The 13453-nt window shown below is 32.6% G+C and overlaps 1 long non-coding RNA gene across 2 annotated transcripts; it reads left to right on the top strand.

The window, feature by feature from the left end:
- The first annotated feature begins 1011 nt into the window (after positions 1 to 1011).
- Positions 1012 to 12851, top strand: LOC127721905 (uncharacterized). Of its 2 annotated transcripts, none has more exons than XR_007991521.1 (6): positions 1012 to 1276; positions 3244 to 3335; positions 4487 to 4653; positions 7656 to 7769; positions 8842 to 8960; positions 12480 to 12851. It is a non-coding gene; the product is annotated as an uncharacterized LOC127721905 (long non-coding RNA). The 2 variants fall into 2 exon arrangements; XR_007991522.1 differs by lacking the exon at positions 1012 to 1276 and adding an exon at positions 1283 to 1393.
- The last annotated feature ends 602 nt before the right edge of the window (positions 12852 to 13453 follow it).

Here is a 13453-nt window from a genome sequence, read left to right as displayed (position 1 = left end):
CTGACTGCTAAAGAGGGGGCCTCCCTAGTCATGCATCAGTGATTCCAGATATAATAGATCAAATTTTTGCCACAAAAAGGGGAGGGGCAGGGTGCTCTAAATCCGCCTTTATGTGCAACACGAACCTCCAAAATACATGGGTGAACTCAAGTATTGTGAATGATAAAGTTAGGAACTTTCTGCTCAACATGTGGCAACCTAGGTTTGAGTATACATGTAATTGCCAACTTGAAATTAAGTAAGTAAAACTTTGATTTGATTCGCCATATTGGCAAACATGTGAAGATAAGATCTGGTGAGCTTTTCGTGGAATATCATGAGGAGATAGTGTTAAAAATATTTGCATAGTTCATGAGTTGAAAATTATAAAACAAAATATATTGTTTAACCTTGGACAAAAAGATCTAGTCCAAAACTGGCTGTTATTTGTGTAGGCTACCTTAATCTTGAAGAGTATGCAATTCTAAATCAAGGAGGCGGTAGGCAATTTCCTAATAATATTACACATTTAAAGAACTTGTCACAGATTCTTAACTAAACGTCTATCAGATTAGTAAAATTTCTAATTCACTGACATCTGTTGGACATAGATACTCAAATTGCAGAATCTTATTAGTAATAAAAAAAAATCTGTGTTTTCTGTGACATCATTTTGAAAAATATATGTTTATATTTTATTTATTACACTCTAACTGTCTAACATTTAATTCTGCTCTGATTAGAATTTAGAGTAATTATCGTTTGTCAATTTTCCAAACTTCCCATGCCCCCCTCAGCAGAGTTATTTAATTCTGAATGGAACAAAATGTGAATGAGTTATAAATAATATATAAATGATTGAATATTCTTTATTTAGTTTTTCTTTATTCTCAATTCTTCCAGAGACATGTATATGCTCTGAGAATAATGTCTTTGCATGATTCTTCATAATTAAGTATACTCAATTATTCTCTATGATCCTTCTTTCTATATTTTTGCTTTTCAACTATCTATATATTTTTTTGGTGTCCTTATTTAAATCCCCATTCTTGATTCCAGACTAACTCTCATATATATACGTAAATGTACGAAAGCTTGGCACGTCGAATACGGAAACACGGAAATCTTTTCACCGTTGTCGTTTTTATACTATGACGCAAAATCCATGGACGCTCGTCTGCTGCTGAATTCATGTTTTAAAAGAATGGACAAAGATAGTCAGATAGTTGATACAAAGACCTTTGATTTTTCAAACTGATGGATCAAAAAGTTATTATAAACAGATATATTGAAATGGGTTAGTAACTTACATTGTCGATTAACTGAATCCGGGGAACGAAAGTCAACGCAACGAAAGTGTTTCGTTTTGATGGATTACGTACCAACTTATTGTACTTGGAAAGCGCAATGAAATGTAGGCTGTGTTTGGATATACGCCAGAGGTGGCCTATGGTTATGCATAGGTACCTTTGGTTTGATATTCTATATATCAAAATATCAAACCATGGGTACCCAAAGGCTGCCTTAGGCAGGTCAGGAATAACCACCAATTGGTGGACTATACCTCAATTGACGTATAATCCACCAATTGACATATATTGGTATAGACCAATTGACGTATAATGCAAGTTTTTTGTAATAAAACGCTAGTCTGGGATAGGAGCATCATTTTGCAACTTGCAACCTATTTTATAACCATTATTGAATCCTCCTAAAGTTTCAGTTTTGTCAAAGCCTGCTGCATCTCTTGAGAATGCATGTGTATAACAATTCTTTTGTTAAAAGATCTGTTCTATTGACCATGATTGACTTTTAATAATGAAAGTCAAGTATTAACAAAGAGCTCCATTCACCTGGTGAGTTGTACTCATAATCACATGACTGAAGACATTATTGATGTCCATTGACCGGTGATTAGTGGAAAATTTACCAATCAAGAATTGACAAGATAACAATAGAAGAAACTGTAAATACAATTATTGATTAAATGCAATATGTTATGTCACTATACTTAACTAGGAATGTTTGACATGTTTTCATACCATAATATGGTTATAAGAAAACAATGCTCCATTTTGGTTGTATAGTTTGCTTTGAAATACAAAGAATTATACTTCAATTGGTCTATACCATTATATGTCAATTGGTGGATTATACGTCAATTGAGGTATAATCCACCATTTGGTGGTTATTCCTGACCTGTTAGGCGTATATCCAAACACAGCCGTAAATATAATCATGCGCATTTTTAGGAAGATGCTAGTGCTATACTTTTCACGAAAAACCATTTGACTTTATTCATGTCATGCATGTATAAACCCGAAAATCAGTCCAAAGATTGGCAAAAACGGAAGCAAGTCAACTCGCCCCATTGCAATTAGCAAAACGCCCCATTATTTTAAAATCGCTCCACTCTTGTTTAGGGAGCTACCATTTGATTTTTATGGGAGAGGGGGCTTTGACGGAATTTGAAAAAATGTGGGACAGGAGTTTTGAGTAAAAAAATAAAAGCCAGGACCGAAAAGAATGAATAATAAACTGTCAGGACAGATATAATTACAACTAAAAACAATGCAGGATAACTGTTCATAACATTTTCATCCTAGCCCCCCCCCCCCCCCCCCCCCACCAAATCAAGTGGTAGCTCCCTTCATACCAACTTGCTTGCCCCACATTAAAAAAAAATCGCCCCACTTGTGAAAAGGATTAAATCCTGTTAAATATACAATGTACTGCCAACAGTGGCAACTTGCCTAACTTGGGTAAAATCCAAATGAATATAATCATGATAATATATAATAAATATATTATAAACAGATAAAGGTCTACCAACTCGCCCTACATGTACTTTAAAAAAAATGAAAACTTATCTACCCAGAATTAAAAAAAAAAATTGAAATTTAATATATGATATTTATTGAATACACCTTATCGCTATTTGTCCGCCATTACTGGACATCACACAGGTTCCCGTAAAATTTTGACGTCACAATACAAAATATCTGACGCCACAATAGAAAAGTGATTGTTGTATGACGTCAAAAGTTCAAGCGGGACAGATTCTCGGGTCAGCCGGGAATAGCGATAAGGTGTATTTAAATGATGTTTCACTTCTTAAAATATAATTGTAGATTCATTATTTACTATTATTTAATTTATGTATTTATTGGAAAATAACTTTATTCTTGCATTAGCTTAGTTATTTGCAAAATAATTGCAAAGAAACCTGTTAATTGTATCATAATCTATCTGATTGTTTTTTAGCCGACTCAAAATCATGCTGTTAATTAGGGCCCCCTGTTGTACATGTACTTAGGAATCGGACACCTCCAGAAGATGAAAGATCTACTTTACATGTACGTAATGTAAATATAAAAATAAGAAAATGTGGTATGATTGCCAATGAGAAAAGAGAGGAATTGATAAAAGTCCGTGAAAATTCACTTGTTTTCCAATCCTAATAAAACTGTCATATTGTAATGTTTAAATAACCTAATTATTTTCAAAATAAAATCTTGTTTACACTAATGAGAAAAGACAACTCTCCATCAGAGATTAAATGACATCAAAGTTAACAACTAGAGGTCACTGTACATCCTTCAACAATGAGCAAACCCATACCATATAGTCAGCTATAAAAGACCCCAAATGAAAATGACAAATTTGTAAAATAATTCAAACAAGAAAACTAGCAGACTAATTTATATACAAAACAAAGAACAAAAAAAAACAAATTATGATACACAGCAACAAACGACAAACTGAACCACTGAATTACAGGCTCCTGACATGGGACAGGCACATACATACAAATATGTACAGGATGGGGTGGGGCTAGACTAGTAGTTTGTGGTGCCGAACCCACCTCCTAACCTGGTATATTGATGTGAAAAGGGCTTAACTCGTCAGATCTATACAAAGTAGAAAGACATCTAACAAAACCACACACAAGACGTGGTGGGTACTTACACATCCCCATACAAAAAAGACCCAAGTTCAGATCTGAGAGTACTCCCAGTTTCTAACACCTAGTTCAAAGCCAAAAACAAAGTACATTGTACATGTACAATGTATTTACCACCAAACCTTGCCTGGTTTAGTCCATTTCTCAGATACTACCTTATATAAAATAGTCCAACTTTTGGTGTAATTTAAACAACTTTGAATGACTTAAAATTTCAAAGTATCATGATTATTAATAACTTAATCCCCAAAGATTGGCATTATAAATCATGACAGATTCAGAGATCCTGTAATATATACTGTACATGTAATCACTTTTGTTCATCCCTTCATTCAAGGGTCATATATGGAATTCATATGATAGATTAGAACATTAATTAAATGATTAAATACTTTTTTGTAGTCATTTTTTTTTCAGGGAAAGTTTGTTGGTCTAGTTTTAAAAGATCAAAGCAAGCCAATTTTGCCAGATCAAAATATTAAAGGCAATTTTGGCAGATACATTGTATTATAACTTCATTTTATTAAACATTATTTATTTTAGCTTTTTCAACGAAAGTACAATTACTTTGAGAAGTAGGAGAAGCTAAGCAACAGGACAGAATTCATTTGAGGCATTGCTTTCTAGATTATATAGTGGAGTCATAGATTGTCCTATTGATTTATGTGGATATGAGGAGCAGTAGTCAATGAATAATTTTGTGATGAGAGGTATGTAATGAAAATGATAACTATGTTTGAATAATTTTTTCTTGTCAGGCTCTGTACATGCAGTTTCGAAGATTTTTTTAAAAGTTTGAGGTCAAAGAGTTTAAAGTTTGATTCTTGTAATGTTGTGGGCAAGTTCGAAAATTATCCATGTTAGAAGTGACAAATTAATTTTTTTTACAGGTCATTTTTATAGAAAATTGCATTCAAAGCTCTCTTAATCGCTTGTTCTTTTTTGTCTAGCCACAACAGTTATGAAGCTGTGACTTAAGCATGCTGTTTTCAATAGAGGCATAGTCTTAAAAAAATTGTTGATATTCATGATGAGGTCAGTTTAAGGAAACCAAGAAATAAAACCTTTGCACCTTTTGTTGGCGGTATACCATCTTTTCCGCAAGTTCATTGTTTTCTGTTTAGTATTAAATTTATAATTAAGATTTATTATTACATCGGTGATCCGTTTATTTGGCAATTTATACAGGAATAATGTCACTTTGAAATGTATGAGTTAGAAAGTAAGTGCTATTAAAATTTAGGTTTACAGAAGTTATTCTGTGGAAATATATATTGTTTAATGTAATGAAAATTGCATTGCAAGCAATCCCAAACAGGTCTACATTTCTTTTAGATTATTTATGAAAATGTTTAAAAGAACAACCATATTGTATACTACAGCAAAAAAGTTTTGAGGTCTTATATTGCTATCAACTCGTTCGAAGACATTTGGTTTCCGGACAATAACTTCAGTTTAAGTTTATGAATGTCTATGAAATTAGATTTAAAGGTTCAATACCACAAAAGGAAGGTTGGGATTATTTTTGGCGTCATGGTTCAACCAGTGTAGGAATTAGGGGCCAAAAAAGGCCCAAATCAAGCATTTTTCTAAATTCAGGACAATAACTTGTTTATAAGTATTTTAATTGCTATGAAATTGTACCACAAGTAGAAGGTTAAGTTTCATTTGGGGGTATTTGCCCAAACCATTCAGGAATTAGAGACCAAAAAGGGTCTAAAACAAGCATTGTCAGACTGGCCTATATTATTAATTGATCATGATAAGTTGTTCTCGTTTAGAATACATAAAATATTTGCCTCTGGACATTAAAATAAGAAAAAAAGTCAATCAATATTTGTTTTTGCATTATCAGAATGAATTTGCAAATATATAACAATTAAATTATGTTGTATCCTTGGAGCTTTTTCAATGACCTAGCATATAAATATAAAAAGATGAGGTATGATCCTCAATGTGACAACTATCAATTTTTAATAGACCAAAGGACAAAGATGTAAACATTTACTGGTCAATGTACAGCCTTAAACAATGAACAAAATCAATACCATAAAGTAACCTACAAGGATGAAAAATATAAACTACATACAGTAATGGCAGACAGCAAACAACATAAGAACCAACTTTCAAAATTAGCCAAAAAGGACTGGATTCATCAATAGGTCTTATAATAAAAAAGGTGCAAAAAACATGTTTTCCCAAACTAAAATATCTATCAGTTTACATTCAACAGATTTAGTGTAACAATGTTTCACAGTTTGTCATTTTATGCAGTCTTAAGAAAAGTATGACTGTGTAATGTCAAAATATTCAATATATCAAAAGGGTATAAAACCTATTTCTCAATGCAAGTATGCAAGGATGTACAGACAGACAAGTGTAAAACTTGATGCCCCCTCCGTTACACCAAGGGCATAAAAAAGAGATGCACAATGGGACTATGTTGGAAGTTTTAATAAATTATGAATTACATGTTTATGCAGAAAAAACACATACAAATGTGTGTTCTTGTGTGCAGATATAACTAATTCCATGTCAAAATTCCATGTATGTTTGACAAAGTTGTTGATATCCAAAAAACATTAAAAAACTTTAAATGGGGATTTTCCAGTTTTGGGACAATAACTCAAAATGTGTTCACCAAATGGCAAGAAACTTTTGTGACTTGTTTGTATCTATTGACATGAGCTCCCTTTCGATTTTTATAAATTTAAGATTTTATGTTTCCAAGTTGTGGGGTTATATTCATTTAAAAAAGGGAGATTTTCCAGTTTTCAGACAATAACTCAAAAATGCTTATAGCAGTTTTCATAAAACTTTGGTGAATTGTTTATATTTATTGTCATAAGCTCCCTTTTGGTTTTTATTAATTTTAGATTTTATGTTTCAGAGTTATGTGATTTTATTCATAAAAAAGGGGGATTTTCATATTTCAGACAATGCTTTGAGCAGTTATCATGAAACTTTGGTGACTGGTTTATATCTATTAAGATAACCTCCCTTTAGTTTTTCATGAATGTCTGATTATGACATTGAAAAGTTATTGAACTTTATTCTTTGAATAAGCGATTGGTGTATCATGTGCTCATGGTGCAGCTGTCTATTTATTTTGGGCCAGGTTTTCAAATTGGTCTACATGCAGGGGTTAAAATTTGCATTAAAAAATGAAAGGTCCTGGACTAATTGAAATTTTCAGTCCAGTGAAAGGTCCTCCAGTTTTTTTGTCAACATTGAAACCATTCTGAAGCGTACGAAAGGTATAAATAAAATGTACTTCTAGAATTTTATATTTGACATCATGAGTACGCATATGACGTCACATTGTTTAGTTGCTAAAGACAATGCAAAAGATTTGTTAAATGGTATTTATTTTAATATGCTGCATTAGAAAGTAGATAACTGTATTGTATTTTAATCTTGGCCTTCATTAAACTTGATTTTACCATAGGCGGATCCAGGGGTGGGCGGCCCCCCTTTTGTGGTAAAAATTTGGTTGATTATATAGGGAATCACTGAAGCATGACTGGAGTGGGCCCCCCCCCCCCCCTTTAGTTATAAAAAGTTCTGGATCCGCCACTGTTTACTGTCACATCACTAGGTAAATACAGAATTCTCCTAAATGGATAAGCTAATTGTTTGCAAAACTCTTTGAATACTTATTATAGTCTTGCATCCACATGCTATTAATAAAGTACTGTTTTCTCCCTTTCAGCTGTACATTGTATTACAACAAATGGACAGAGGAGTTGACTATTGATAGTGACTGATAATGGACTGGAGTAACCTAGGGTCCAATGACTCCATGCCTGACAGTCCATGTGTACATGTATGTCAACAGCCAATTCTAAGTATGATAGTTAAAAATATATATACAAAAGACCTAAAATAATAGTATGTGCATCTATGGGAGACTTATATGTCACTGTTATCACACAGTGTTGTGTGGCTTCATTACTGATTAGAGACTAATCAGATTATCCTTTACTTTAAGTTCAAATATAATGTACATGTACTCAATGATTATGACTTGCCTTCATTAACTTGTAATAATTATGATGCAGGATCCAACAAAAGTATTTTTTTTTTACCTACATTTTATGCATCAGTCTCGCTGATTTTTTAAGTACCTTGTAAATGTATATGGATATATGTATGAATTTAGTTGTAATACTTAGTTTTGAGCCTTGCACATATATACATCATTGTACATTGTCATAGAAGTTAAAATTACTTTGATCGCTGTCAGACAATGACAGAGTGTTTTGAACATTGCTTCATAATGTTGATCAGATTACCTTATTTAATTAATAAAATGTTATTGTCACAGATTGAAATTTTTAGTATTTTATAAATAAGGTCTTACAATGTATGGTAGGATTGTCAATGAGAAAACATTCCATTAGTCAAAGAGGATGTAAAAAAATTTAGGTCACTGTATGACTTTCAACAATGAACAAAACCATACTACTGTAAAAGCAGAAATTTTCGTGGAGGATTTAATTTCGTTTATTTCGTGGAAAGAATATATCCACGAAATTAAAACCCCCACGAAAATTTAACCTACATATAATATCACTTCCATTTACTGGAAACCACGAAATTAAATCCCCATGAAATCTTGTAAAGAGACAAAACCACGAAATTTTAACCCCACGAAAATTAATGTTTCTACAGTATATAGTCAGCTGTAAAAGATCCTGACAAAGTGAGCCACAATCCAATCCAGAAAACTAGTGATGTTCCAATTACCATGTGCAGTATTGGTTATAATATAAAAATATCACTTGTTTTCTCTCTCTTTGCCAAGGGATAACTGTATTCCTAATTTATTCTTATTGGAAAGCAGACTGCATCAGGTTAAGATTTTATATGATAATCACAGGAATTTTAATTTTCAGAATTAGCTCCTCAGATGTAAGTGGAAGGGAAGCTATATACATTATATGTTTAAATGAAATTAACAACAGGATTAGATATTGAGGAGATCCTATAGCTACAGTATATATAAATGTAACTGGTATGTATTTGTTACAGTATTTAATTTCCAAATGGTATAACAAAAATACTGAATTCCAAGGCAATTTCAAAAAAATCGTAAGGGTTCCGCAGAACCCAGTGTCTCGCCTACTTTTGCTGTTAATTTCATCATTTTCTCATCTCTTGGCGTCCGTTGTCGTCCGTTAACTTTTAAAAAAATCTTCTCTGAAACTATTGGGCCAAATAAAACCAAACTTGGCCTAAATCATCCTTAGGGTATCTAGTTTAAAAAATGTATCCGTTGACCCTGGCCATCAACCAAGATGGCCAATATTGCTAAAAATAGAACATGGGGGTAAAATGCAGTTTTTGGCTTCTATCTTTGAAACCAAAGCATTTAGAGCAAATCTGACATGGGGTAAAAATGTTCATCAGGTGAATATCTATCTCTGTTGAATTTTCAGACGCATCAGACAACCCGTTGTTGGGTTGCTGCCCCTGAATTGGTAATTTTAAGAATTTTTTTTTCAATTTTTATACAACCACAAAAAATTATTGGTATCACGTTGTCGTCGTTGTCGCCCAAAGACACTTGGTTTCCGGACAATAACTTTAGTATTAGTAAATAGAAATCTATGAAATTTAAACATAAGGTTTATAACCACAAAAGGAAGGTTGGGATTGATTTTGGGGGTTATGGTCCCAACAGTTTAGGAATTAGGGGCCCAAATAAGCATTTTTCTAGTTTCATGACAATAACTTGTGGAACAGTGTATGGATCTCTCTGAAATTATACTACAAGTTTCCATACCACAAAGGGATGGTAAGAAATGGCTTTGGGGGGTTATGGCTCAAACCATTTAGGAATTGGGGGCAAAAAAGTGAGAAAAAACAAGGGTGTCCTGGTTAATGGACAATTACTTAAGTACAAATTACAGTGTAAGGGAGGTAATTCAAATACATCTTGGAAATTTGAATTGAAATTATGACCATAACTGAGGGAAAGATTTTTTTTTTTGGAAAAAGGGGGGGGGGGGGGACAATTTTTTCTCCTCAAGATTTCAGAAATCAAAATCAAAAAGAAAATCCTTCAAATTTATTTTTTTTTTTAAAAAGGGGATGGAGGTCAATTCGCAACAGCATAGTGTATTACACAAAAGCAAAATTTTGAATATAAATTCAAATCATATAACCAATTCTAAGTTCTTTGACTACAGTTATTCTGTGTCAGAAACCTATTATGTGTCAAATATTGAATTGCAATCCAAATTCAGACCTGTATCAAGCGCGAATATTGTGTCCATATTTGCCCCAACTGTTCAGGGTTGGACCTCTGTGGTCATATCCAGCTGCGCTCGGCAAAGCAATTTATTGGTTATTATCTTGAACATTATAATAGAGATAAACTGTAAACAGCAATAATGTTCAGCAAAATAAGATTCACAAATAAGTCAACAGGATCAAAATGGTCAATTGACCCCATAAGGAGTTATTGCACTTTAAAGTCAAATTTAAAAATTTTTTCGTAAATTTTTGTTATCTTTTACAAAAGTCTTTTCCTGAAACAACTGAGACAAATTTAACCAAACTTGGCCATAATAAGCATTAGGGTATCTAGTTTAAAAATAGAACATAGGGGGAAAAATGCAGTTTTTGACTTATATCTTTGAAACTAAAGCAAAAGTATATCTGTTGCATTATTTCATGCATCAATTGTAAAATAAAAAAAATATCAGGTGAGCGACACAGGTTCCTTGGAGCTTTTAGTTGGTATTGTAATTTAAATGAGGTTACGACATGTAAGAAAGGGGCTTGAAAAATGAGGAATCGTGTTTCTACAAGCACTTAGTAATCTAGATCTATAATACTAAAATAACAAGGTCCAATTTGTGAGCCAGCATGACATAAAAATGACGATTCAAAGAATTCAACTTTATTTATAACTTATATATATAGGACAATGGTGTTGATTAAAAATTACACCATTCCAGGCCCATTTGTTTTCCACATAATTATTACTACAGATAATTAACAAGTTCTGGGTCGAAGGGTTCAAAAAGAAAGATTTTGAAAGCAGAGAAAACTGTGCACCTAATGACCAGCATGACATTATTAGATGACAAAACGAAAAATCTTAAAATTCAGGCTAAAAATAAGGCTAAGGTACTTTGCTTCAGTCACAACACCATGATGTCCCGGAGTATTCTAGTATATATTATATATACAGGTAATGTGTAGTACACATGCATGAATAGAGTTAGTTTTCATTATTACGGTAATTTATGTTGATAAAAATGAGAATATGTAGTATTATTGCCAATGAGACAACTATCCACCAGATGTAATACAATTCCAATTTACGTAAAAGACATTAAACGAAAAATAAATATGATAAACAACAACTATTATATTCCACTCCAGTTGTTCACACGATATATATATATATATATGTAAGTTTGGTAAATTATTGGAGATTAAATTGATGTTATCATTTTTTGCCTGATTGGTAATCCAATATTTGATGTATGTTTTACAAAAAATATATGCTGTTTTTGTCTCGCTTGACGGAGTCAAAAAGCGAGGCATAGGTATGCTGTTTCTGGTGTTGGTGACGACAGCGGTGTCAACAATGTATTAGTTTGTGATTAGGTCTAGTTTATAGTGAACCACAAGTAGTAAGTCGAAGATATTTGGTATGCAGTTGTATTAGTATTGGCACATCTCATTACCATGGAGATTATTTGGCCCCGCCCCCTCAGTTATGGTTTATTGACTTAATTTGAAATTCTTGCTTAGTCTTCATGTATTAGTTTGTGATTAGGTCAGTTTATGGAGAACCACTAGTGGTAAGTTAATTATGATTGGTATGCAGTTGTATAAGCATTGGCATATCTCATTTCCATGGAGATTATTTGGCCCCACCCTCTCAGTCATGGTCTATTGACTTTTAAATTTTTGCTTAGTTTTCATGTATTAGTTTGTGACTAGGTCAGTTTATGGGGAACCACTAGTGGTAAGTTCATGATAATTGGTATGCAGTTAAATACGCATTGGCATATCTCATTTCCATGAAGATTATTTGGCCCTGCCCCCTCAGTCATGGTCTATTGACTTTGAAACTTTTGCTTAGTTTTCATGTATTAGTTTGTGATTAGGTCGGCTTATGGGAAACCACTAGTGGTAAGTCAATGATATTTGGTATGCAGTTGTATTAGCATTGGCACATCTCATTACCATGGAGATTATTCCCCCCCCTCAGTTATCGTTTATTGACTTTAAAATTTTCTTAGTTTACATGTATTAGTTTGTGTTTAGGTTTTTTAAAGGGAACTACTTATGATAAGTCAATGGTATTTGGTATGCGTTGTATTAGCATTGGCACATCTAATTTCCATGGAGATTGTTTAGCCATGTACCTTTGGTCATGGTTCATTGACTTTGAATATTTGCAAATCTTACATGTTAAAGTGTTGCTATTTTAATTTCAACATTTGCATTATCGAAATTACTAAAAAGCGAGACATATCTCTGTGATTACAGTTTATTTTTTTTATTACAGCAACTGTATTCCAAGAGTCTGATGGCTGATAATGTATTACAGGATTTTATCATTCAAGCAATATCTTAGAAGGATAAGTGCAAATGTATGAAGGAAGCCTTGGGTACAAATAGCAATTACAGCAATTACATGCAGGAGAGAACTCTTAACATTACTAACAGACATGTAGTCATTATATGGGAGTGGTGTATTCAAGAAATCTAAAACACATGGAATTAAATATCGTGTATATTTTTTCAACCACAAGTACTCTCAGAATATAATACAATTCAAATTCAAATTATTGTGCCAACATGACAATTAGAAAAAGTCTAAAAATGAAAAATGCATGTTTTAAACTGATTTTTATATAAATATTTGAAATAACAAGAATTTTTAGTTTAGTGTGCAGCCACACTTTGAGATCTTCTAATGGTATATGCCTGTTATTTGTCAACATTTGTCTTCTTTTTGCCTTAACCTTAAGATTGGTGTTAAAATGAAAAACTGAAATAGATATATGAAATAAGAAGGAAATGGTTGTAAATAACAGCAAGACTTCCAATATGGTATATCAAAATATATTTCACAGAACTTTCTATTTCAGTTTATTAATACAATGAGATATGAGGTATAAATAAATCAGACAGCTACACAACAAAAACACATGAAAGGCATTAAGGTGCTAACATACAGTCCTCAACAATGAACAGGTGTCTAAACAATGTCATGATCTACTTAATTAACCAGTCTATACCAATCAAAGAGCTGCCATCAACACCAAATTCTTTAAATATTTTTTTTTATTAGGATGAGACTTAGACAACCACTGAAAAGGTTCCTGGCTTGAAACAGGCACAGGAATATGTGGCAGGGTGAAATACTTTTTTTCTTCAAAACTTTCAAAAGAAAAATTGGCATCTTTTGCAAGTAAGACTATTTCCATAATGGGATTGGATTGTCTCATGGCTGATAACCACAAAATGACTTGTACA

Source organism: Mytilus californianus, unplaced genomic scaffold (genome assembly GCF_021869535.1).
Source record: "Mytilus californianus isolate M0D057914Y unplaced genomic scaffold, xbMytCali1.0.p SCAF_12, whole genome shotgun sequence".
Classification (NCBI taxonomy): Eukaryota; Metazoa; Mollusca; class Bivalvia; order Mytilida; family Mytilidae; genus Mytilus; species Mytilus californianus.
This window is presented reverse-complemented; position numbering and strand designations above follow the sequence as displayed.